We start from the raw sequence: 26,670 nt of genomic DNA, 5'->3' as shown, positions 1-26,670 counted from the left end.
TGGCGCCAGCCGGCACCGGAATCCGTCCCCAAACAAACCAGTTCCCTTCTCCTGCCTAGCGCTGGGTGAAGGATAACCAGTTTCCTTCGCATCTGACTGTGAGCGACCCCAGAGATATTGTTCTATGTTGTTCACCAAAGTTTGGGGTCTCTCCTCTCTCCACGATGAGACCACGGATGCAACTTTTGCCCGGGATCAGCGCCACGTCACTCTCAGCCTGTACACGCTCGTCCCAGTGTTCGAGCAGAGTTGTGCCAGGGCCTTTCTCAGTAAGGGAAGGAGATATTTTTAATGCACCCCAAGTCCTCTCCGTCTCACTTTCTTCTTATGAAATTTTAAATATTTAGGTGATGCTTGAGTGAAAATGGTGTGATTTTAAAGGGGCTCAATAGCCTGGTGGGGCACTTTGAGGTGTGCCAGCCATTGCTCTGAGACTACCAGTTGTAAGCAGAACTGCACCACGACTTCCACACTGTGCAGATATCCTGTGTGCTTGGGACATGGCAGAGTGAACCTCCTTTATCCCCAGAGCTGCACCTAGGTAATTGTGGAGCCTGGAACTAAAGGCCTTTGGACCACCACCCTGCCCCACAAGTTAAGCATCATCCCATGACACACACCCCATGACACAGGCAGTACTTTTAACATGTGGGTTCCAATTTATTTATTTATTTAACATATGTTTATACCACCCAAAACTTACGGCTCTGGGCGGTTTACAACAAAATGAGGGCACAAACAGCAACTGAACTCACAAGAATGTAAGAATATAAAACAGTATATTTATGTGAATATGCATTAGCAGAAACATGACATATTCCCATCCCACATATTTCTTTCCCCACTCCCCTCTCTAGCTCTAAAGCAGAGGTCATGCTCAGCCTCCTGGCACAGGCCACAGTCATGCTCGGCTGCCTGGGGCAGTGTGGGCCAGTGGCACAGTTACCACACCATCCAGGACAGACTAAAGAGGATTTGGGGACTCCTAGAGGGTGTGAAGGCTCTGAAATTCTGCCTGGAAGTCCAGGGGTAAGAGCACCTCTGTTTATCCCTCCTGTTTCTGTTGCATCTGGCCTCAAGAATTCTGCTGCATGGACCTCTCAAAAAAGATGAAACAGTATTGCTAACAGTCCACATGTGAAGTCACTGTACAGCTGTATCACTCAAAAGTCAGATACTCAGTCTCTGTCAATATGTCAATTTAAGCACAGGGAAAGTACAGGTTGATGGCAGATGGATGATGTCATAAGAACCCCCTGTAGAGAGCAAGGCTGGTTGTGCTGTAGAGTCGGTGTAGACTCCCGGCGACCACAGAGCCCTATGGTTGTCTTTGGTAGAATACAGGAGGGGTTTGCCATTGCCATGGTAATGAGATGACTATATTGCTGCTGCCCAATACAGTTTTCCCATATTCCGGGAAACACACCAGTGGGGATTTGAACCAACGGCCTCCTGCTCTCTAGGCCAAGGATTCTCAACGTTGGGTCCCCAGATGTTCAACTCCCATAATCCCCAACCAAAGGCCCGTGGGGCTGGGGATTATTGGAGTTGAAGTCCAATAACATCTGGGGACCCAACGTTGAGGATCCCTGCTCTAAGCAGCTTACTTTCCCACTGCGCCATTAGGTGGCTATAAACAAGGTTCTAATTACCTCCTCTGTTCTTGGACCTTCCTGCCTTTGCAACTCCTGCTAGAAGACCCCAGAATAAAAAACCTACAGGACCGGTTCAGGAGATATGACTGCCAGCAGACATGATAAGGACTGGGTCACACTGAGAGTATGCCTCTCGTGGTGATGGTCATCCCAACATGCTCTTGGCATGCCCCTTTGTCCCATGAGGGGGTTGTTCACCTGCATCACTCCTCTACATGTGCTTAAATTCAGATGGTCAGCCCCCGCATGTGATAAAGGGGCACACCGAGAGTGTGTCAGGATGTCTTTCTGCCAATGTCACGGCACTCGTGGCATGACCCTTCCTTGTTGTGTGTGCCAACGGGCGTACCATCCAAACAGGCCCGTAGGTAGTCTTTGCCTTTGGACAAAGAGAGAGCCAGCGTGGTGTAGTGGTTAGAGTGCTGGACTAGGACCGGGGAGACCCGAGTTTAAATTCCCATTCAGCCATGATACTTGCTGGGTGACTCTGGGCCAGTCACTTCTCTCTCAGCCTAACCTACTTCACAGGGTTGTTGTGAGGAGAAACTTAAGTATGTAGTACACTGCTCTGGGCTCCTTGGAGGAAGAGCGGGATATCAATATAAAAATAAATAAATAAATAAATAAATAAAAATGTGTGTGTGATCTTCAGAGATGGGGTTGCATCTGTCCCTCTGCCGCCCTGTAGTGGCAACCCAGTCAAGCACTCCATTAATGCACTCAACCCCTATCTGAAACTTTCCCTCAGGTGAGCTCACGTGGGGCTTTTCCAGACAGCAATCAAATGTGGGACTTTGACAGCTTCTACTCAAGCTCCAAATACTGTCTTGCAGTCCACATAGGCTTCCATGCATTTCCCTAGTGTGATCGTATTCACTGGCCCCATGCTGAGCAGGGGCCTCTCGTGATTTTCTCTGCACCACCTGCTGGCCAGCTCTTGCATTCTGAAAAGAACCCATTACTTTATCCATTTACCACAAAAGTAGTGGCAGCTGAAAGTAATGCTGCCTGGATTCTGCTCGGAATGCAACAGCTGGCTGGCCGGTAATGCTGAGAAAATTGTGCGAGGTTCCTGCTTGGCATAGGGTCGGATAATAAGATCTCACTAGGAAGAAGCATGAAGTCTAAGGAGCATGTGGACTGTGGGTAAGGTGATGTTTGGAGCTAAGTTTGTACAGAAGCTTACAAAATCCCACACTTTACTGTCATCTGGTTAAGCCAGTGGGTGAATCTGCACCTTGAGTTTCTTTCTCTAGTATCCCAAGGATGTTTATTCCTCTTTGTCCTCCAAGTGAGCTCACACAATTGAGCCTCTACTCAGTGGTGCTCTTACCCCTGGACTTTGGGGTCAAAGTCCAGGGCCTCTGCACCCATGGGGCCCCCCAAATAGTCTGTCCTGGGTGGTGTGGTTTCTGTTGGCCTGCAATGTGCTGGGAGGCTGAGTATGATTGTGTCCTGTGCTGGGTCCTTTAGAGACAGCGTGGGGACTGGGGAAAGAAAAATGTGGGATGGGAATATGTTAAATTGAGTGTTGAAATGTTTCTGCTACTACATATTTGCATAAATATACCCCATATGTTAAAAATATGGTGTTTGTCATGGCGTGTATGTGTGTGTGTGTGTGTATGTGTGTAGGGGGATGATGCTTAACTTGCAGTGGGAGAGGGTCCTCCAGCTGGAGGGCGGGCTCCAAAGGCTTTTAGGTCCAGGCTCCAAAATTAGCTAAGTGCACCTCTGCCTCTACTTGTGAGTTGCCATCAATTGACCGTTGACCGACCATCAACTGAATTTGGAATTGGTGCCCTCCTGGGGATTATTCACACATGGCTTCATGCCGCAGGTTATCTGAAGAGTGAGTCTGCTTCGCAGCAGATTCGCAGATGTTTAATTTGGGAGATTAAATGGACAGTTGACATAGGGTTGCCTCCTATCTGCAATCCCTGCAGATCTTTCTCTTGTGTGCGTTCCTACCTCTTGCTCCAGGTTTTTTATCCAACCAATCCCATCAGGAGGAGGTGAGAGAGCTTTTTTTCTTTTCTTGTTTGGTTAGTTTGACAGTTACGGAACACTGCAAGACCAAGCAGTCAGGGATCAAACAACAAAACACAAGGACTCAGGTTACATCTTGTGTTTAATTCAGGAATTTCTCCTTCCCCCTCCCCTTCTGGACTCTCTCAATCTCTCCAAAAAAGGAACCTTCCTAAATCTGCTTTCTAATACCACAGAGGGCAACACATCCATCCGGGCTAGCATCAGGGCTCTTCTGTGGGTTGGATATGTCAGATTATACAGATAGTTGGCCAGTTTTTGCAAGGGCTTAAATGCTCCAAACCACCTGTAGCTTGATGCCCGACCTAAATCTGTTTGGTGGCCCATATCGATAATACACTGCTTAAGGATCACTCTGGCATTTTCATAGCCCAGGGGGAGTAGAAATTCTATTCATAGTCGATATACTTTTAATTTTTCAGTGGTTAAGTGGGTCCAATCAGAAAGGTGTTCATCCTTAAAGATTAATGGAACTAATCCAGAAGGTGGGGTTGAAAATATAAGTTGAAAATATAAATCCAGGCAGAGGACTCCAAGTTTAACAAGCCAGCTTCCAATAGCAGCTTGACATTTGACACACAACAGGGGTTTGAAAAAAATAGACCTGAGAAATTTGGACTGGATCCTTTCAAGTGGACGAAAGTCACAATATATGCAAATCTGTGAGCCATAAAGAAGCTGTGAGATTACCTTAGCCTGAAAGACCTTAATGGCAGCTGGAACATATCTGCCCCCTGCTGAAAAGAAGAATCTCAAAATTGCAGTGGTTGTTATTATGGTCGCTTGTTATGATGACCTTAGTTTGGGCTTTCCAGCTACCTGTCACCTGGAAGATGACCCTGAAATATTTATATTGCAATGTCTGTGCTACATCAACCCTATTAATTTTCCATGTACGCATAATAGGTTTCTTGGCAAACATTATGACCTTAATATTCTGGTAATTGATGGAGAGTAAGTTTTCATGACAATAGTCAGCCAAAACTCTCAGCATTTTTCTCACCCCCACGAGAGATTGTGACAGAAACATGGCATCATCTGCATAGAGAAGGATAGCTAGATGTCTACTGCTCAGTTTTGGTGGCTGAAATTCCAAATTAGAAAGTCTGTCCACCATATCATTAATATAGAAGTTAAACAGTAGTGAGGCTAATATACATCCCTGCCAGTCCCCCTTTTCTGCTCTAATGGGGTTTGTTAAGTGTCCCTGTGGATTACAGCGCACTCTTAGGTGAGAGCCCCTATAAAGATTTTTTTATTAGGAGAAGTAACCTTTGGTCGATTGAAGAATTTGATAATTTCCCCCATAATCTATCATGAGAGATATGATCAAAGGCAGCCTTGAAATCAATAAAGGTAGCATACAGTGCACCCCTTGACTTGTTCTTATATTTGTGTATTCTTATATTTCTTATATTTGTGTAACCCCTGCTAACTTGGCAAAGAGGCACCTTTTAATGTGGTGATTCTCTTTATTTAGCAGAGGAAGAATAACTGGCCCTATTCACCCCCAGCACAGTATCTCCAGTGACTGTTGCTGGTATCTGTCTTAAGTTTCTTCTAGATTGTGAGCCCTTTGGGGACAGGGATCCATCTTATTTATTTATTATTTCTCTGTGTAAACTGCCCTGAGCCATTTTTGGAAGGGCAGTATAGAAATTTGATTAATAATAATAATAATAATAATAATAATAATAATAATAATTATTATTATTATTATTTCCTTTCTGTTCAACTGGAAGCTGTTTGTTAGTTAATAAGTGCAGCAGATGAAGTGATGCAGCACTTATTAACTAACAAACAGCTTCCAGTTGAACAGAAAGGAAATTGTCCGAACACCAGAGGCACAAAAGACCAGCTACTGATTGACAAAATGATTTTAGAAAATTGCAAGAGAAGAAAAACAAATCTAAGTGTTGCATGGATTGACTACAAGAAAGCCTTCGACTCATTACCTCACACATGGATACTCAAATGTTTAGAAACAACTGGTGTCAGCAAAAACATTCAGATATTTATTTAAAAAGTAATAAGCATGTGGAGTGAACAGTTAACAATCAATGGTGAGACACTTGGACAGGTTAGCATTAGAAGAGGTATTTTCCAAGGGGACTCACTATCCCCTCTGTTGTTTGTAATCGCCATGACTCCACTTTCACAAATACTAAACAAAACAGGCCTCGGATACTAAACATCTAAAACATCAAGTATAATAAACCATCTGCTGTACATGGATGATGTGAAGTTGTATGGAAAGTCCCAGTCAGAAATCGAATCACTGCTAAACACTGTCCGTATATTCAGTAGCGATATAGCAATGGAGTTTGGACTAGACAAGTGTGCTGCATTAATAATGAACAGAGGAAAAATAAGAATAACAGAAGGAATAGAACTGCCCAATGGAAGCAACATCAAGAACCTGGAAGAGAAAGAACATTACAAATACTTGGGCATTCTACAGGCTGATTACATCGCACACACTGAAGTTAAAAGAAAAATTGGAAGTGAATACATCAGGAGAGTTAGAAAAATCCTCAAGTCTAAACTCAATGGTGGGAACACCATACACGCCATAAACACCTGGGCTATACCTGTTATCAGATACACTGCAGGAATAATAGACTGGACCCAGGCAGAGCTAGAGACGCTGGATCGTAAGACCAGGAAAATAATGACCATCAATCATGCTCTGCACCCCTGCAGTGATGTAGATAGGCTCTATCTTCCTCGCAGCTCAGGTGGAAGAGGAATGCTGCAAGTCCATCAAACAGTAGAGGAGGAGAAAAGAGGCCTTGCAGAATATATAAAGGACAGCAAAGAAGAATAACTTAAAATGGTCAATAATGCGAAACTATTCAACACCAATGAAAGAAAGCAGGCCTACAAGAAAGAACAAGTCAAGAACCGAGCAGAAAAAATGGAAAAATAAGCCACTGCATGGTCAATATTTGCACAATATAAGTGGAAAATCAGACATCACCAAGACCTGGCAATGGCTTAAGAATGGCAACCTGAAGAAAGAAACAGAGGGTTTAATACTGGCTGCACAAGAACAGGCACTAAGAACGAGTGCAATAAGAGCAAAAGTTGAAAAGTCAACAACAAACAGCAAGTGCCGCCTTTGTAAAGAAGCAGATGAAACCGTGGACCACCTAATCAGCTGTTGTAAAAAGATCGCACAGACTGACTACAAACAAAGGCATGACAAGGTAGCAGGGATGATACACTGAAACATCTGCAAAAAATACAAGCTACCTGTAGCCAAAAATTGGTGGGACCATAAAATTGAAAAAGTTGTAGAAAGTGAAGATGCAAAGATATTATGGGACTTCCGACTACAAACAGACAAACATCTGCCACACATTACACCAGATATAACTGTAGTCGAGAAGAAAGAAAAACAAGTGAAAAAAATCGACATAGCAATACCAGGGGATAGCAGAATAGAAGAAAAAGAAATAGAAAAAATCACCAAATACAAAGATCTACAAATTGAAATTGAAAGGCTGTGGCAGAAAAAGACCAGAATAATCCCAGTGGTAATTGGCGCCCTGGGTGCAGTTCCAAAAGACCTTGAAGAGCACCTCAACACCATAGGGGCCACAGAAATCACCAGCAGCCAATTACAAAAAGCAGCTTTACTGGGAACAGCCTATATTCTGCGACGATATCTATAACAACAGCAACAACATTAACAATAAGATTCAGCCATCCCAGGTCCTTGGGAAGGACTCGATGTCTGGATAAAACAAACCAGTCAATAACACCTGTCTGACTGTGTACATACATAAATAAATAATAGATGCCTCAGGACCAGACCCTGGCCTAAGGTGGATCATCCAGCTCTAAAGCCAGCCTGCTCATCAGTTATGGAGAGGAGGCTAATTGGTCTGTAGTTAGCTGGATTGGTTTTATTGCCTTTCTTGACGATTGGGATAATTATAGCTAGGCCCCAGTCATGAGTGTAAGCAGGACATAATTCGGGCTAAGCCAGAATGCGCAGCCTCAATTCGGGGGATAGCAGAGTCCTGTCTATATTGGCCCCTGATAGTCCTCAGCTTCCTTGGGGTAAATGCAGCTAATATGTGGACTGGCCCATTCCATTCCTGAGGAGATTCGAAGTAAATGTAAAAACCCTGTGTGCTCTCAGCCCACAATGATCAATCAGACAATGAAAGACATAGTTGCAGAATTGGCTTCTTCCATCTCCTGCAACCTGGCAATATCTTTGCGGACAGAATCCCTGAATTTCTTGATGAGTTCCACACCCTTTGCTTTGCTTTGTTCATGAGACATCAAACTAGAGGAAAGGTATGGTGCTGCTTCCCCCACCTACCTCCATCTCCCAGCGCTTTCCTTCCTCATATGTTCCTCATCTGCCAGCTGTAAGGCCATCCATAGCCTTCAGGGACATGTGTTTGGAACCAGAGTGAGTTGGCAGAATTCACTCCCCTTTTAAAATTTAAAAACAGTCATAGGGAACAACTCAGGTTGGGGCTGCAGTGCAGGGGGAGGGGATGAACCATTTCCTGCCACACAATTTCCCCCCTTTAACCTTCACCAGCTTTTAATAAGTCCCATAGGGGAAAATATGTTTAGTGTAGCCCTGTAATTAAGCCTAAGCTGTAAGTTCTCTAAAAATAATCACAATTGGGGGCTCCTGGGAGGGCAAAAGATCCCCCCAAACTGCTCTGCAGACAGTTTACCTTTTTTCACTGTTGTCACCTTCTCTTTCAGTCTCCTGGTGGTGACAACAGCACGCCCTAGTCTCAGTGGTTGGTGGTTGACATTTTTGCCCCCAAGACTCCCAGAGTGAAGGCAGCAGTGACATAGCTAGGACACAGGGGACCTGTGTTCACCCTCCCACATGGTGTGTGCTTTAGGAGGAGAGCTGGTCTCGTGGTGGCAAGCATAACTTATCCCCTTAGCTAAGCAGGGTCCACCCTGGTTGCATATGAATGGGAGACTACATGTGTGAGCACTGTAAGGCATTCCCCTTAGGGGATGGGACTGCTCTGGGAAGAGCATCTAGGTTCCAAGTTCCCTCCCTGGCATCTCCAAGGCAGGGCTGAGAGAGATTCCTGGCAGCCAGTCTGTGTAGAGGATACTGAGCTAGATGGACCTTGGGTCTGACTCAGTAAATGACAGCTTCCTATGTTCCTAGCCTTACATTGGTGGTGATGGTGCTCCCATCACCACTGCTCCTGCTGTCCGTCCCCACTTGCCATTGGGCTCAGGGACCTTCCTGAGAGAGAGTCTCTGCTTCCAAGTGGCCCCTGAGCCTTATGGGAGTGGAGGGCATGCATGCCTCTGTTGGCATCAGAGTGCCTCCCTGCTTCTGATCATCCCCCAAGCCCAAAGGGAATGGAGGGGACTCATGCTCATGTCAGCATCAGGGCAGATGTGTGCCCTCTATTCCCATTGGCCTTGAAGGCCACTCAGAAGCTGGGAGGCCCCATTCCATTCCTCTCCCTGAGCAGGCCCTGAGCCCAAGGGCAACCGTGGAGATTATAGTGGAGATTATATTTTATTTATTTTTTATTTTTACATTTTATATCCCACTCTTCCTCAGGAGCCCAGAGCAGTGTACTTAAGTTTCTCCTCACAACAACCCTATGAAGTAGGTGAGGCTGAGAGAGAAGTGACTGGCTCAGAGTCACCCAGCAAGTCTCATGGCTGAATGGGGATTTGAACTCGGGTCTCTCCGGTCCTAGTCCAGCACTCTAACCACTACACCATGCTGGCTCTCATATGAAAGTGAAAAATCAGTTTTGCTGTGTAAAACATTTCACATCTTTTCCACATCCAAATTCATATGGTATTTCATATGCAGGAAAACACCCATATGTTCACCGCAGAAAAAAGGCAGCAGGTAAAGAATCAGGCCTAGAAAGCCAAGTATAAATGAGATGCAGGAAGTCAGGCTAAGAGACAAGGAGCTCAGGCACAAGGTGGCAAGGGTAGCTGACAAGCAAAGCAAGGGTAGCTGACAAGGTGGCAAGGTAGCTGACAAGCAAAACCCATAGGGAAGGATAAGTGAAGGAGACAGACCTGATGGAAAAGAAGTTGAGGGAAAGGTGCACCAGGGACAGAGAGCTGTGGAAGAACCTCACCCGAGGCCTAAGGATAGCGTGTATATCCTTTTAATGCTGCTTTTCAACAAAGAAAAGTTCTCAAAGTGGTTTACAAAGCAAAAGGAATGAGAAGACAGTTTCCTGTCTGAAAAGGCTCACAGTCTAAAAATGAAGCACAGAGGGAGACACCAGTAACAGTCAGGGGGAAGGATGCTGTGCTGGCTTGAATAGGAACAGTTGTTCACCCCCTGCCAAATATAAACAAACAACTCTTTGCCCAGTTTATAAAAGCAACAATGCTGAAAATGATTCTAGCTCCGTGAGGAGAAGCAGGATGTGGTTGGAGTGCACCTTGCTACTGGTTTCCTTTTTGTAGAACTGTGAGGTTTATAATAGCCTATGCTCATTTGCTAGGAGAATTGTGTTAACTTAGTAAAGACGATTGACTGCCATGTCTTGTTGTACAGCCTCTTCTCAGTTGCAAAAGACCTTGAGCCCTAGTGCTGTTGGAATCAGCCCCACAGCATGGTGTGGTAACTGTGGTCCTGTGACTGAGCAAATGTCAGATGGAGACCTTAGTCAGCAGGTTTTTGTTGTTGAGAAAACATATATATTCAAATACGTTGTCTATGCAAATTTGAAATCTCTGAAATCTGTGCCTTTCTAAAAGGCACATGGTCTATTCTACAGATGGAAAAAACTAGGAGGCAAAAACCCATTTGTTGCATCGTTCCAATTCAACTGTAAAGAATTATGCTTTGTGGTGAACCTGTATTTATGCAAAACAGCAGAGCAGGGCCTCTCCCTACAGACTAAAAGATACACTGTAGAACCATGATTGGTGCAACATGTTTGCATTTGTGCAGCATTAGTCTGGAGGATGTCAGCCATTGTCCTCATCATTCAGTGAGTATTGGCTCACAGGGGAGAATCAGGGCTACAAGATCTGGGGTTCAGTGAACCTTCTTAAATATACCTCTCCTACCATGATAAACATTGCCTGAGCTCTATATTAGTTTAATCTTAACAATTTAATTCTTAGGAAGGCCAAAGAAGCCTGGCCATCCAAAGCAGAAGGGCTTGTATGGAGGGAAAGTTCTTTAGAACTATCCAGTGTCCTGCTCTTCAGCATGTAGCTTCGCTCAATGAAAAGAACAGGGCTTGTCATACACTTCTTTCTGGGTATTTGTTCTTCATCTTCAGGCAGAGTAGTTAATAGCCAGTTCCTCATGTAACTTTTCACCCTTTGACATTAACAGCAATCAAAAGCTAATTCCAACAACATTACTGCTTCGTTCCTTGAGTGATTCAGATATTTGTGTTATCAGTGTAAACATTATGACACAGGCTCTTGGTTTCTTCAGTCTCTGCCAAATGAGGAAAAACTGGCCCATAAAATTCTCATTGTCTTCAGAAATTCTTCTGAGGCCCATCTCAGGGACAAACTATATGTTACTTGTAATTGTGGTATCTTTTCCAACCCCTGATTTGTTGTTTTTGTAAAAGGGAAAGCTTCATGAGATGACTGGTGGCAGGGGAATGAAGAGGAAGGGGCTACTAAACCTTTTTTCCTGACAGCTATTTGTCTGCCCAGAAACTCCTCCTCCAAGCTGCTTTCCCACCTGTGGGGGAAAAAAAATTCATCTCCATATATTTTCCCTCATGGAAAGAAAAGCAACGTGGAAGGCAATTTTGAGTGGAAAAACAGTGGAGCGGAAAGGGTTATTTAACCCCCTTCTTCCCAACTGGTCCTTCAGGTTTCAGCTTTCTGTACATGCATTTCCTTTTTTAAAGAAAAAACACACCTTTGGGGAAAGAAACAAGTAGCAACACACAATGTGTAATTTGTTTTGCCCTCAATAGAACACTTATACACCCACTCAACTGAAAGTATATCATTTAGCCAACTGCCTCTACCCTCACTCCTGCAAAAAAAAAACTTAAATCATTTGGCTTCTGTATGCCCTCTGTATGGCTTTAAATGCTTCTTTTGTTTTCTGCTACCAGATAATCCTTCCCTACCTCAGTTTCCCCTCACTAGAGCCCTCTCTACCTGCCTTACTCCTTGCCATCTAATTAAGGATTACTTCTCACTTCACATTTTGTACTAAGAATTGTCACTTTTAAAAAAACAAAAAAACAAAGCACTGATCTGGTTGCAGAATTCCACCAGGAGAAATATGTATAGGTCTGCCATTGCCACTCATCATTTGGGCAGGGCAAGAAGTGCAGACTATTTCACTTATGAAAAAGGCATATGAGAATATGTCCAAGTCACTGGGCTAGGAGGAGGTAGTTTGTCCTTGGTTTCTGCACACTCCTGTAATTGCTCTCAGTTTGGCATTCACTGCCATGTTTCATTTGCTATTGTCTATTTATTTTACCAATGCTGGGGGAAAAGCAACTTGTAGTTAACTAGTAATCTAGTGAACAAACTGTGGGGCACACACATCTTCAGAAGAGGTGCAGAATACTTGGAAGAAGACATAAAGGGCCAGAGAGAGAAGACCCTGAGGCACGTGGAACCTCTTCCCCTTACCAGCCAAGATACAGTTTAGCTGAATGTCCTTTAGCAGAATGCCACTTTTTCCTGCCTGGGCAAATGGCATTTTTATTATGTGTGTGTGATTGATTTACACTGGGAAAACAGTGTGGATGGAACTGCTTAATCCCACTCCCCCAGCACTTTAGTCTTGAATCAGATTGGACTCTCCCATTATTTATTTATTTATTTGCATTTCTAGCCCGCTCTATACCCAAAGGTCTCAGAGCAGGTTACAATAAGACTAATATAAAACATAATCAAAACATCATAAAATCAAAAATACAGTAAAAAAAAATAAATACAGTGCCTGAGAGGAGAAGAACCACTACATCTCTTGTCAAAGGCCAGGGTAAAGAGGTGTGCCTTCACCATTCTCCTGAATGTACAAAGTGTGGGAACTTGGCACACCTCAGAGGGGAGGGCATTCCACAACGTAGGGGCCACCACAGAGAAAGCCCTCTCATGTGCCGCTACCCCTTTAATTGCTGACAATTCTGGCACTACCAAAAGGGCCTCTCTTACAGATCTTAATTGACAGGCAGATCTATATGGGAGAAGGTGCTCCTTCAGGTATTTGGGGGCCAGGTTGTTCAGGGCTTTGTAAGTCAATGTTAAAACTTTGAATTGGGCTTGGTGGCAAATTGGCAACCAGCGCTGTTCCTTTAAGACTGGCATGATGTACATCCGGCCTGAAATGCCCATAAGCAGTCTTGCTGCTGCATCCTGCACTAATTGCAGCCTCTGAACCATCTTCAGGGGCAGCCCCACTTAGAGCTTGTTACAATAGTCCAGTCTGGAGGTTACCAAAGCATGGATCACTGTGGTCAGGCTATGTCTGTTGAGAAAGGGCTGTAGCTGGCGGACAAGCCTGAGTTGGAAATAGTCACTCCTCGCCACTGTTGCCACCTCAACCTCCAGCAACATCTGCAAATCCAGGAGTACCCCCAAGCTATACACCTGTTCCTTCTGGGGTACTGCCACCCCCTCAAGCATAGGATATATCCCCACTTCATGGATTCGAGAGCTCCTGGCACACAGCACCTCTGACTTATCTGGATTCAGTTTCAGTTTATTGATCCACATCCAGCCCATTATCGCCTCCAGCAATGGTCAAGCACCTCAACCGCCTCTCCTGATTGAGATGGAATAGAGAGATAAAGCTGAGTGTCATCAGCATACTGGTGGCACCTCACTGCAAACCTCCTGATGACCTCTCCCAGCGGCTTCATATAGATGTTAAAAAACATAGGGGATAAGATCGACCCCTGAGGAACCCCACATGTCAACTCCCAGGGAGCCACATAAAATTTCCCCATGACAATGCTTTGATATTGACCCTGGAGATAGGAGCGAAACCACTACAATGCAGTGCCCCCAACCCCCAACTCCTGAAGCCTTTCGAAAAGGATACTATGGTCAACGGTATCATGACTGCTTTTAAAAGAGAGAGAGAGAGTAGATCTGATAATGGATGTAGACGACCATTTAATTTGGCCATAAGACTTGTGTGACTCCCAGGGTTTCATCAGTAACTTGTAAAGTAGCCTTTTCCTCAGACCAGGAGTATTACTCATGAATTAAGCGCAAGTGAGAGAAAGAGCAGATTCATGCACTCCATGTGCTGACATCTTGGCTAGCACAGATGCTTTTTCTTTACAATTATTTTTCAGGGCATTGCTTGTCTTGTAGCACTCTAGATTAAAGTATTGTATGTTGTTTTGTTTTTAAAATACACCAGTATTGTCTAGGCTGTTTAAGATGAAAGCAGACGGGGGGAAAATCTTCCCCATTTTTCCTTACCAACTCTATTTTCCCAGCTTGGTTCTCTTTGTACATATTGACTGGAATTACACTGAGTAATGGAAAAACTTTCTCTTCCAAACAGCATTCCTTTAGAATATGTGCCAGGCTTGTCGTCGCCTGCTCCTCCTCTTCTCCATTCCCACCCCCTCAAAACAGTCCAGTTAAGTGCTAAAAATAAAACTGGCCAAAAGTAGTTTGCCTAAACATAGTGCGTTTATTTGCTTCATTTCTTAAATGTGTCACTGCAGGTCCTTCACGAAGCTAGAAACCAAAGAAGTGAGAGAGTGTGGGGGTGACCATTTAAAGTACAGCTCGTTTGATTGGCTCAGAGTCCTTTCCCCTTGGCCTAAGTCTTCCCAGCTCTAAACTGGCAGTCTGCCAATCTGGTGGGAAACTGAACACAGGCAGACAGTTCCACTCTAGCTGTCTAAATGTTTATGTCTGTCATGGAATTGCTTACCTGAGAAATTTTACCCATCTCCTTTTACACAAGGTCTTTTGTTTACAAGACTGAACTTACTACCCTGGGTCCCATCTCAGAGTTTCAAAAGCTGCTGCCACCATGCTGTACCCATCCATGCCCAAAGGAGAAGACACCCCTGCAGAGATGCTTGAGGAGGATCAATGGCTACAAGCGCTCCCCATTTCCTTGAGTGGAGAGAACCACTTCCTTGAGGGAAGCAGCTTCGCCACAAGCACTCCACCACTTCCTTGAGGGGTGCAGGGCTACTTGGATTCAGGCTTGCTTTGGAGGGGAGATCACCGGAGGTTTATGGTGCGCCTTGGCAATATCTGGTTTATATATACCAGTTGAACATGAGTTGAAGGCAGATAGCAGAGAGCATCCTACAAGCAATAACAGGTTGCATCAGTTTCCCTGTACTTAAAAGATGCTGTTAGCCTAAAGCACACTCTCTTTCTGTCTGCCCCTCCCTGTCTTACGTACTCTAAGCTTTTCAGCAGTGGCTTCTTTTGTTCTTTCTTTATACTTGCACATCAGCTGTTTCCATCATGTGAGGGGGGTATGTGTCACCTACCAGACTCTGGTGGGTTCCCCCACCTTCTAGGAACATCTCCCATCCTGGACCATTACAGAATATTAGCTCCTCTTGTCAAACTCCAGGCACACTGACCAGATCTTGCTGGAGGGCACAAACTTCATCTCACATTCATTCACTGCTTCTGTTCCTTGAGATGAACAACCTCAAAACAGTGGTACATCTGCTGGCAACCTCCAGACTGGATTACTGCAATGCGCAATATGTGGGGCTGCTCTTGTATGTGGTCCAGACACTACAGTTGGTCCAGAATGTGGCAGCCAGGCTGGTCTCTGGGTCATCTAGGAGAGACCATATTACTCCCGTATTGAAGGAGCTACACTGGCTGCTGATATGTTTCCGGGCAAAATACAAGGTGTTCGTTATAACCTATAAAGCCCTAAACAGCTTGGGCCCTGGGGATTTAAGAGAATGTCTTCTACGTCATGAACCCCACCACCCACTGAGATCATCTGGAGAGGTCTGTCTGCATTTGCCACCGGCTTGTCTGGTGGCCACTCAGGGACGGGCCTTCTCCATTGCTGCCCTGAGGCTTTGGAATGCGCTCCCCAGAGCTCCCCATCTCTGACAGCTTTTAAAAAGTCTTTAAAGATGCATCGGCTCACCTAGGCTTTTAATTAATATTGTTTTAATGGTTTTAATGTTTTAAAATATTGTTTTAAAAATTTGAAATTGTTGTGTTTTAAATTTCTTGGTTTTGTTTTTAACTAATGTTTTATTTTCTGTTTTTATTTTGTTGTAAACCGTCCAGAGACATAAGTTTTGGGTGGTATGAAAATATGTCAAATATTATTATTTGCATTTTATATCCTGCTCTTCCTCCAAGGAGCCCAGAGCAGTGTACTACATACTTAGGTTTCTCCTCACAACAACACTGTGAAGTAGCTTAGGCTGAGAGAGAAGTGACTGGCCCAGAGTCACCCAGCTAGTATCATGGCTGAATGGGGATTTGAACTCAGGTCTCCCCAGTCCTAGTCCAGCATTCTAACCACTACACCACAAACAAACAAACAAACAAATTCACAACATTTGACTCCAGTTTCTATGGGGGTTAGGTTCTTCCAGTCCTCCCTATATCTACTCCTCAATGCCAGTAACCTTTTGGACTGGTCAGACATATGGGTTGGGATGTTAAACGGCACTTGCCAGCATTTGATTATAGAAAATGTATTTTTGTTGATAACACAAAGAGAGTTGGAAAAGCATGGAAGAGCACAGACAATTCATCATGAAAACCACAGGAAATTTTTTTCTAATTTTTCTAACTCTCTCTAAGTTGGTGTTACTATGCTGAGTTGATACTAAGACTTACAAGATGGCTGCACAACTTTGGCCCTCCTGCAGATTTTGGACTCCAACTCTCATCATCCTTAATATTGACCATGATGGTTGGGGATGATGGGAGTTGTAGTCTAAAAACAGCTGGAGGGCTGTAGTTGTGCAGCCCCTGATTAAGCTATGGAACTATTAAGGCACTAAGCTATGAAACAATGACACACCCCCATATAGTAACATGTGAGCAGTAATGCCCCAAGGTAAATGGGCAAAGGCTGAAATTCCTCCACAGCCTTCTTTCCAAAGAAAACCTAGGGAAAGAGGGGTTTCTGAGGTGGTGGTCCAATTAGCTTCTAGGGGACTGGTCTAACTTAAGACATTAAATTAGGTTCAGCCAATGTTATCAAGGTCACCTTAAGTGGCGCAGCATGGAAATGCTTGACTAACAAGCAAAAGGTTGCTGGTTCGTCCCCGCTAGTATTATCGGGCAGCAGCGATATAGGAAGATGCTGAAAGGCATCATCTCATACTGCAGGGGAGATGGCAATGGTAAACCCCTCCTGTATTCTACCAAAGAAAACCACAGGGCTCTGTGGGCACTAGGAGTCAAAATCGACTTGACGGCACACTTTTAATGTTAACAAGACTCCCATAATCAGGTGGGCAATGGCAGTACTTTCTTTGAAGCTAGCGTTTCCTTAATACTGTATGTTAACATTTGTACAAAGGCACCTGCATCTCAGATTCGTTATAATGTTAAAGAGCCTGAACTTGCAGAGTTTGCCACTTCAGAGGTACAGATGGGCCATTAAACTAAGGGATGGGTAAACACTTTGGCAAGTGTTGTTCATTTGCATTTGACACACACAACTCAAAATTATCAACAGGATGGTTGATAAAAATTACTTTGAAATCTAAATTCCCTAGGATTGGAGGTGAGCAGGGCACTTTTATAAATATATATTTGGCAACATCCAGACTAGTAATAAGACATGACAAAGCACCATCAACATTAGCCAAGACAAAGTCATGATTAACTTAAGTCCCATTAATTTTAATGGGACTTAGTCATGACTAACTTAATATGGATGTTGCCCACTGTGTGTGTCTTTCTATAAGCCCGCCCTCTGGAGACAAGCTGCATTTAGAGAGGACTTTGGATATTAAAATGGGTTAAATAAGGCCGTTTCTGTCACAAAGTCCCATGTCAACTGCAACTTAAATTGTTTACTGATGAAATCATCTGCAGATGCTTTTCAAAGCCATAACAACCTAGTCCAATTTGTCTCAGGCTCTAGATATGATCTCTGGCTGTTTCTACACACAACAAGCTCCTTTAACAGTTCTCTTTCCACCAGAGAACTCTGGGATGTGTCATTCTGTGTGAGGGTGTATGTAAGGACCTTTAACAGAGAATTCATTGTGGGAAAGCCATGTCAGTAAACTGATAGAAAACCAGCATGTCTCTGATATAGAAAAGAGAAGAAAATGCAGCACAGGTTGGAGTTCATTCATGTGGAGTATATCACACTCAGCAGATCTTTCAATTTGCTGCACAGTTGATTTACATTATTTCCTAAGGAACAAGTTTGCATCATGGGGACACCTATGAACCCAGCATTGCTACTAGATTCTTTTATGACATTTGTAGCCCAAAAGCATTTTCTCCACTTCCACTTTGTTTGCTGCATTCACTGCTCTGAAAGTTAGAGGCAGGTAAACTTAGGGCCGACAAAAGAAAGTACTTTCCCCACACAATGTAAAATTAATCTATGGAATTCTCTGCCAGGGGATGTGGTGATGGCCACTAGTTTGAATGGCTTTAAAAAAAAGGCTTAGACAAATTCATGGAGGACAGATCTATCAACGGCTACTAGTCTGGTGGCTATAGCCCACCACCAGCCTAGAGGCAAAATGCCTCTGAATACTAGTTGCAGGGGAGCAACAGCAGAAGAGAGGGCATGCCCTCACCTCTTGCCTGTGGGCTCCCCAGAGGCACCTGGTGGGCCACTGTGTGCAACAGGATGCTGGACTAGATGGGCCTTCAACCTGACCCACCAGGGCTGTCCTTATGTTCCTATGTTCACCTGTCATTAGAATTCCAAGGTGGCTCACGCAATAACAAAATAAAAATACAATAAAATGCAGAACGGGAAACAAAATAAAAAAATAAAAAAGCTAAAACTTCACTAAAATCTCTTCTCAAGGAGCAGTAGCCATTTCCTTTTCAGTGTGGGTTGGGGTTTGGTGATGAATTGCTTCATAATTGCCATTTATTACTTCTGTTCCTTTCAGGGGAGCTTTAATTACTATTTTATTCAGATTTTTACCCCCTCAGGGGTTGCCAGTCTCTCTGCTTTCTAACTGCTTTGTCTTTGTCTTTTTATGATGGCCACTTTTTGGTGTTTCTATTTTTTTAATGGTCTTAACTGATTTTAATATTTTAAAGCGATTTTATGGAATTGTATTGTATTAACTCTTCTAAACCTCGTTGGGATGAGTTTTATGAAAGGAGGTATATAAATTGAACATTAAATAAATCTGAACTAAATACTAACCCCAGATTCCTGGGTACCAACATAAATGAGAATTTCCCATTTAACCTATAAATATTTATTGAATAGGAGGAGAAACTCTGAAGGGCTAGCAGCAATCTGCTTTCCAAAAGATTTACATCGTTGAGGCACATGTCCCTGGAAGTTTGGAACTCTAGGCAGTTACCTGGCTTGCCTCTTTGGGTGGGATAGTCCAAGGAACAGGGGCGTAACTAGGGGAGAGGGGGCCGTGTTCATCCCTCTCTCTGGCGGCCCCCCAGAGTGAGGGAGATAATGAAGAAAATAGGGAGGGGTGGAGCTGGAGGGCCCCCAGGAGCTGGGGGCCCATGTTCGTTGAACCCTTTCGCTCAATTATAGCTACGCCCCTGCCATTGAAGGATTTGGTACTGCACACGAAGGACAGCACCCAAACCTGTAAGGCAGGATTGTCGTGGGCTTCTCTTGCTAGGTGGAGTTTCAAATAAATGAATGAGGAAACCAGTGATTTCCTCAGAACTAACATCAACTTACTTTGTAAACTGTGAAGAGATGTTGTAAACCACCCGGAGACATAAGTTTTGGGCGGTACATACTGGTAGATGACAGATTTACAATATATTGTGTGTCCCCTCGCCCCAAATATTCCCAACGGATTAACAACAGCAAAACCAAAAAGGCTCCCACACTTCCACCTCCACTATGTATGGAGCACACAATCTTCAAGCCTAATACCACCTACTCTCCTGCAGTGTGTACTGTGCATTGCATGCCAATTTGCCAACCCTCTCATAAATTTCCTTAAATCCCCACTGCTGCCAATCTGTTTCCCCAAATTCCCACCAGTCTTCACCCCAATTGATCTCCTTCCCTTCCCCCAACCACCACTGCCCTAAGGCTCTCCCCTGCCCCCAGTTTTCCTTATCAACAGCAGCTACAATCATTACCATGCCACTCATATGGGCAATACAAGCCCATTCACATTTACTCAAAAATAAGTCTTACTGCACTTAATAGGGAAAGGAGACTCATGTGTTTTGGGGAAAGAAGTAGGGCTGTGCATTGATGCAGACTGGGTTAAAAACAAACAAACAAATATTGTTCCTAGCCTGACTACTCTGACCGCAGCAATTAAAATGGAAAGAAGACAAGCCTCAAAACGTTAAAGAGTGCCTGCGTGGAAACCACTGGATTTATTTCTTTGAAATTTGAGGGGCATCATGGCCTCAAAAGATTTTTTTTGTAGTGACCAGTCTCCCCTCCCTATAAAGAATTAAAAGGAAGTGAACTCTTGTCTTGACTGACAGGCTGGTGACTTCCAGGGCTCAACCAATCAGTCCAACAGCAGTATTCTTGTAAACAATACTTCTTTGAATTATTCTTGTAAACAACTAAGTATTTTTAAGTGTATCTAAAAAGCTAAAAGCCTCAGACTGAACCAGTTTGTAGTAACGGAATAAAAGTTTTTTCTCTTTGTTCTTTTTACAAGCTTCAGCAGGTTGGTTATTAACCCATTGGGGTGGGGGGGATTTCTCTGGTGCAGAACACGTCTCAAAGATAGCTTGGCCAAATTAACAATTAAGAATTAACTCCACATGCAGGCAGACGCATGAGAGAGAGAGGTTTTATTCTTGCCCACTGGCAAGGGGAAGCAAAGTGGTGATTGCTAGTTACCCCAAACCCTGTTGGGAAAGACTTTCCATAGAGATGGCTTGGTGGCAGTGAGATTTACCCTACCAAAGTATTTTCTTTCTTCTTTCTGGGTTTTGGAAAGTTGAAGATTTTTAAACCAGCCAGTCTGCTTCTCAGGGCACAGGAAAGGGATGGCTCAGCACTAAAGTCTCCCTCGTGCTGCAGAACTGGTTTAGACCAGTCAGGGAGATTATCCCTTAACCTGGCCTAAGTCAGGAAAGGAAAAATTTTCCACTACCCACAATATGCTACATAGTGACTGGTGGTGGGATCAGAACAGCCACCAGAGGGCACCAAAGATCGGTTTTTTCTCTCTGCCTGTCTTTGACTCTCAGAGTGAGAGAACAGAATGATTTTGTTGTTGTTGTTGTTGTTCTTTTGACCCCAAACAGGGTAAAAGACCCAAAAGCCCAATTGTCTTTGGCTTTGAACACAAAGGATTGCAAGCACACACGGTTATTTTTATTGTTAGTTGTCCGGTTTGATGGATAGCTAGGTCAGTACAGGGAATAGAGAACCACTGCATGTTTTTGTGGTCTGGCCTGGAAACTCTATGTGCCAGCCCTGCAGAGGAGGACACAGAAGCAAAGATGTTCCAAGCAGGGGGAAAGGGGGAAATTGCTGAGGCAGATCCAGGTCTTGGGTCAGCACTAGGGGCAGAATCAGAGGCAACCACCCAGAATCCAGAATCCTTACAACTCCAACTGGAACTCTGGAGGCTGGAGTTGGAAGCCCAAAGGGCTGAGAAGGAGAGAGAGTTGGAATTCAAAAAGCTGGAGGGGTCCAAGAGGGGGACAGAGAGAGAGAGAGAGAGAGAGAGAGAGAGAGAGAGCGCTCTGGAATAAAAAAAATGGAACTCACCCATGAGGCTGAAATGGCCTGAATAAATAAAGGGCAAACAGAACCAGCTAGCTCAGCTAACTCAGCTACCTCAACCACTCCAGAGGAAAAACTCAGATGGCTTTCTCTCCAATTTTGAGAGGACCTGCCAAGGCTATAGCATTAAAGAAGACTTGTATATGAGGTACCTGAGACTTCTCTTGACTGGTTTTAACAGTGTCAGCAGAAATTCAGTCAGTGATATGGATGATTATAATCTGTTCAAAGACATGCTTATGTCCAGGCTAGGGTTTACTCCAGAAAATGCCAGGGGTCTTCAGGGGTCTGAGGAAGAAAGTTGCAGAGTCTTATCAGACCTATGCCCACAAGTTAAAGAGGGCACTGCATTCATGGTTGGAACGAGTGAGGGCGCAGACAGCTGGGGAAATCACTGACCTGGTTCAGCTTGATTAGTTCCTTTCTCAGCTGCCAGATCACCTCTATGAGCAGGTCTTTGTTCAGGGGCCCAAGACCATTGCGGAAGCTGGAGAGCTGGCACAGAAAAATGGCTGACTCTAAAACTAGAGGGACAGCAGAGGCACCTCAACAGGACCATCCCAAGTTTGTCCCAAGGTGGGTGGAGCCTCAGTGCCTGCTCAAGGTGAACCCAGGGGACACAAGTCACATCACACCTGCACCACAAGGAGGCAGACAGACTGAGCAGGTCGGCCCCAAATGTTTTAAGTGTGGGGAAGATGGGCATTTCAATAGGGACTGACCCAAAGCCCAAGCCCAAATGAACCTAGTCCACATTAGGAGCCCAAAGGTGGTGGCAAATCCAAGGGGGCCACCTCTTTGTTTTGATGTGGAAACCATTCCACCCAAGAGGTGGAAGAGTATGTGGGTCAATGGCCATCAGGTCACGGCCTGGCGGGACACTGGTGCCATGATCTCAGGCATACACCCCTCACTTGTCAATGCCTAGCAGCTTCCCAGGCCTCATGGGTATGGGCTATCTTCATCAGTGGCTGAGCACAAATGCCCCTGGTGAAGCTACCTGTCTGGTGGGCCGGCTGGGAAGGAGAATAGGAATTTGCAGTGATGGAAGATAATCCCTGTGCCATATTGATCGGAGAAGATTTAGCTGGCCTCGTTTGGGAGGCATGCTGTCCAGGAGAGAAGGATCCAGTGATGGTGGAGAGCAAGAGGTTGACCCAAGATACCTGGGCCCAGCCAACCCCACCTCATACTGACTCTAGTGGACTGTGCCACTAGGTGGCCAGAGGCGATTGCCCTGAACCAGAAAGATGCAAAGACTGTAAGTCAGGCTCTACTGGACAATTCTGCCAGGATTGGTTGGCTGGGGAAAGTACTGACTGATGCAGGTGCCAAGTTCATACATGGGGTAATGGAGAAGCATTGGAGCACCAATAGCCTGGAGCATCTAGCCCCAGTATCTGGCTGGCACTTGACAAGTGGATCAGTGGGTGAAGCCCAAGGGACTTTGGGGGCCATGATCCAGATGTTAATTGAGGAACATTCCAAGGACTGGGACTTGGAGCACCACAGCTGTTGGATGCCTACAGACCTGTGCTACAACTGAACCTAGGATATTCTTTGGGGGCATTAAAAGCAGCCCTCAGTAAAAAAAGCCCATCCTCCAAGCCCCAGACTTTAAAAGAACCTTCACTCTGCCTACTGATGCTTCTGAAAGGGGCATTGGGGCAGAAATGATGCCATTGGGTGCAGACCAGGCCCCTTAAACAGGCATGGTCCTTAACCAGAAGCGGTCAGAGGGGGAGAACCACTGGCTACAGGGGGCGGAGGAGAAGAAGAAGAAGAAGAAAAAGAAGAAGAAGATGATAGTGACAGGTGCCTTGTTGCTAGGTCCCTTCGAAGGTGCCACTGGAACCTAAAGGACTCTTGAGGAGGGTAGAGGGAACAGGGCAAGATATTCAAATGTTATTTTGGCATGTTATTATTTATTACTGTTTTGTATGTATAGATAGTTAAGTTAGGAAGTTAAGGTTTGTGTTCCCATCCCTTTTGAGACAGAAGCTGTCAACTCCCAGCCACCAGTCTCAATTTAAGGAGGTGGGTGTAATGACCAGTCTCCCATTCCTCTAAAGAGTTAACAGGAAGTGAACCCTTGTCTTGACTGACAGGCTGGTGACTTCCAGGGCTCGACCAATCAGTCCAACAGGTGGGAGGGACATGAGAGCTGCGGTGGTGGGAAATTCTGGGAATGAGAAGGGAAGTTTTGGCAGTGAGTGCGGATGAGGTTGAGATCAGATGCCTCATGGCAGAGCTGCAGGATAATCTCTCAGGGTGAGAGATCTGCAGGAGGTCTGATTCTCATCAGGAGTTTGGTGAGTCAAGGCAAAGGGAAGCCAGTACTTTTTTTTGGCTTTGGGATTGGGAACCCAACATAGGGAACAGTTTGTTTAGTCAAATTGGGAGTTAGGAATTTATTTTGCTTTTGTGTTCATGTGCGTTGCATTTCCCTAAATATCTGTTCTTTGCAACTGTGCAACTCTTTCTAAGTATGCTGCCCCAGCATCATTCGGGGTGCTTTTGAAGTATTCTTGTAAACAACTAAGTATTTTTAAGTGTATCTCAAAAGCTAAAAGCCTCAGACCAAACCAGTCTGCAGTAATTGAATTAATGTTTTTTTCTCTGTTCTTTTTACAAGCCTCAGGGGGTTGGTTATTAACCCAGTGGGTGTGGGGAATAAGGGGGATTTCTCTGGTGCAGAACACATCTCAAAGATAGCTTGGCCAAATTAACAATTAACAATTAACTCCACGTGCAGGCAGATGCATGGGAGAGAGAGGTTTTATTCTTGTGTACTGGCAAGAAGAAGCAAAGTGAAATGGGGATTGCTAGTTACCCCAGCTGCATTGGGAAAGACTTTCTATAGAGGTTGCTTGGTGGCAGTGAGATTTACCATACTAGAATATTTTCTTTTTTCTTCCTGGGTTTTGGAAAATTAAAGGTTTTTAACTCTCACAGGAAACAGGCCACAGGAAAGGGATGACTCAGCACTAAAGTCTCCCCTGCAGAACTGGTTTAGACCAGTGCTGCAGAACTTGTTTAGACTGGTCAGGGAGATTATCCCGTATGTCTTGTTTATTTTTCTATGTAAACTGCTTTGGGTACTTTGGTTGAAGAGCGGTATATAAATATTGGTTAACAAGAACAACAAGAACAATAATAATACCATACAAAGGATTGCAGCTATGAAAGGGAAATGATGAGGTGTGATTTAAAGAAGGATTAGTTAAGGGTCAGCAATATTGTCTAGAGAACCAGGAGTCACTTAAGCCACATCAAAGATTTTCCCCAAACAAACAAACAAACAAACAAACGGATATTTATATACCACTTTTCAACAAAAGTTCCCAAAGTGGTTTACATAGAGAAAACAATAATAAAGTAATAAGATGGATCCCTGTCCCCAAAGGGTTAACAGTCTACACAGAAACATAAGACAGACACCAGCAACAGCCACTGGAGAGATGCTGTGCTGGGGTTGGAAAGGGCCAGTTGCTCCCCCCCAGATAAATAGAAGAATATTTCCACCTTTAAAAGGTGCCTCTTTGCTCAGTTAACAGGGGACTTTTCCATTCAATGTTTCACAGGAGTCTTATCAGAAAGGGGAAGAATGCTGCAGAAATTTGGTGAAGTTTGGTAAGTATGTACTAAACTGAAAGTACACAAGAACAGGATTTGATTTTTTTTTTAAAGCAGAGATAGTCTTAAGCATGATTCAGACATTATGCTGTACAAGCACTGTTAATGAAATCTACCTTTTGGGCGCATGTGGGAAATTTAGCTCAGAAAGGAACTGTTTCACATAAGTTTTAATGTGTGCAAAGTGTGGACCCAGGAAATGACTGGACTGAGGCAAGATTTAAGTTTCAAAATAAAAAGAAGGTATAAGGAGGGTCCAGAGGAGAGAAAGGTGTGGTTATAGCAATATTACTATCAAAAATACATTTAGCTGCATTGAGGTGTTTTAGCTTAGAGTCCTAATTGTGTAAGTTCCCACGCAGGCAAGAGAAAGAGGCTTTTAGAAAAGGAGGCAGTTGGATTTCAGAAAAGGGGATAGAGATAGAATTTGGGCCCAAAGAGGGGCGAAGGCTCATATCACTTGGTCTGGACGAAGGGCTCCAGGGACCACTGATGAACTTCATTCCTTAGGAACAGGTCAGGCCAAGGTGGGTGCAAGAAGGTTGGAGGGGTTAGACGGTGGAGGTGAATCAGGAGGGTGCTCCTTCCTTGGATCCAGCTTCCTGTGTTAGTGAGGAAGGCAGATCAGCCTCGGCAAGAAAGTCAATCTGCAGAGTGGCACAAAATACTGAACACAGCCTTGCATGATGGCCTGTGGACAGTAAGTTGCCCCCAAAGCTGTTGGAAACCCCAAGAGAGCTGGTGCGTAGAGAGCACGAAGATCACAAGGAGTATGCGATGAGTCCCAAGTGAAGCATACAAGGTAGCACACTGGATCATGTAACTGGGGTTTCTTATACCCAAAATCATATCCTGGGGGCAAATTCCAATTGAGGTTGCTGTCTGACAGGTGTGCTGGGAGGGACTGGCAAGGATCCCATTGCTGCTGATCTTCCCATGTGGGAATTGCTGAGGTATGCCAAGGCTTTTGTCATGGAAACAGAGTGCATAGGCCTGGGAAGGGGAATCTGCATAGATGGAAATCTAATCTAATCAGTATTCTAATCAGTACTTTTAATGGGCGCATCTCTTAGGTTCGCATCAATGATTCAACCGTGTGTGTGTGTGTGTGTGTGTGTGTGTGTGTGTGTGTGTGAGATTTACCTCTGCAAGCCTTATCTGTAATCTCCCTGTTGAGCTAATTGGCTTTTTAGCTGGCTGCTATCCTTTTGCCAAAGGAGGGGAAAGACAAGACAATTCACCCTGGGTGAAAAGCAGCCTTGACCTGCTTGTATTTAACTTCTGCGGTCTACTCAGGATTAGGGAGGGCATGCATCTACTCCCCTTTACAATTTGCTGGTTAGGAGCCAAATCTAGGGGCGACTGGCCCACTGCCACTAAATGACTTGTCCCCATGTGTATAAACTGAGAGCTCACGATGCTGTGAGGCTCCTGAGCATATACAGAGTGAGATCTCCAAGCCTGGAGACTCAAACA

The 26,670-nt window shown here is 44.5% G+C and overlaps 1 long non-coding RNA gene across 1 annotated transcript in view; it reads left to right on the top strand.

The window, feature by feature from the left end:
• The first annotated feature begins 2,665 nt into the window (after positions 1–2,665).
• The window catches only part of LOC128323743 (uncharacterized), a 58,636-nt gene continuing 34,631 nt past the window's right edge, over positions 2,666–26,670 (top strand). Inside the window, exons 1-2 of the long non-coding RNA XR_008306452.1 lie at positions 2,666–2,801; positions 25,143–25,191. This is a non-coding gene — a long non-coding RNA (uncharacterized LOC128323743). The remainder of the gene's footprint in view (positions 2,802–25,142; positions 25,192–26,670) is intronic.

Source organism: Hemicordylus capensis, chromosome 4 (assembly GCF_027244095.1).
Source record: "Hemicordylus capensis ecotype Gifberg chromosome 4, rHemCap1.1.pri, whole genome shotgun sequence".
Lineage (NCBI taxonomy): Eukaryota > Metazoa > Chordata > Lepidosauria > Squamata > Cordylidae > Hemicordylus > Hemicordylus capensis.
This window is presented reverse-complemented; position numbering and strand designations above follow the sequence as displayed.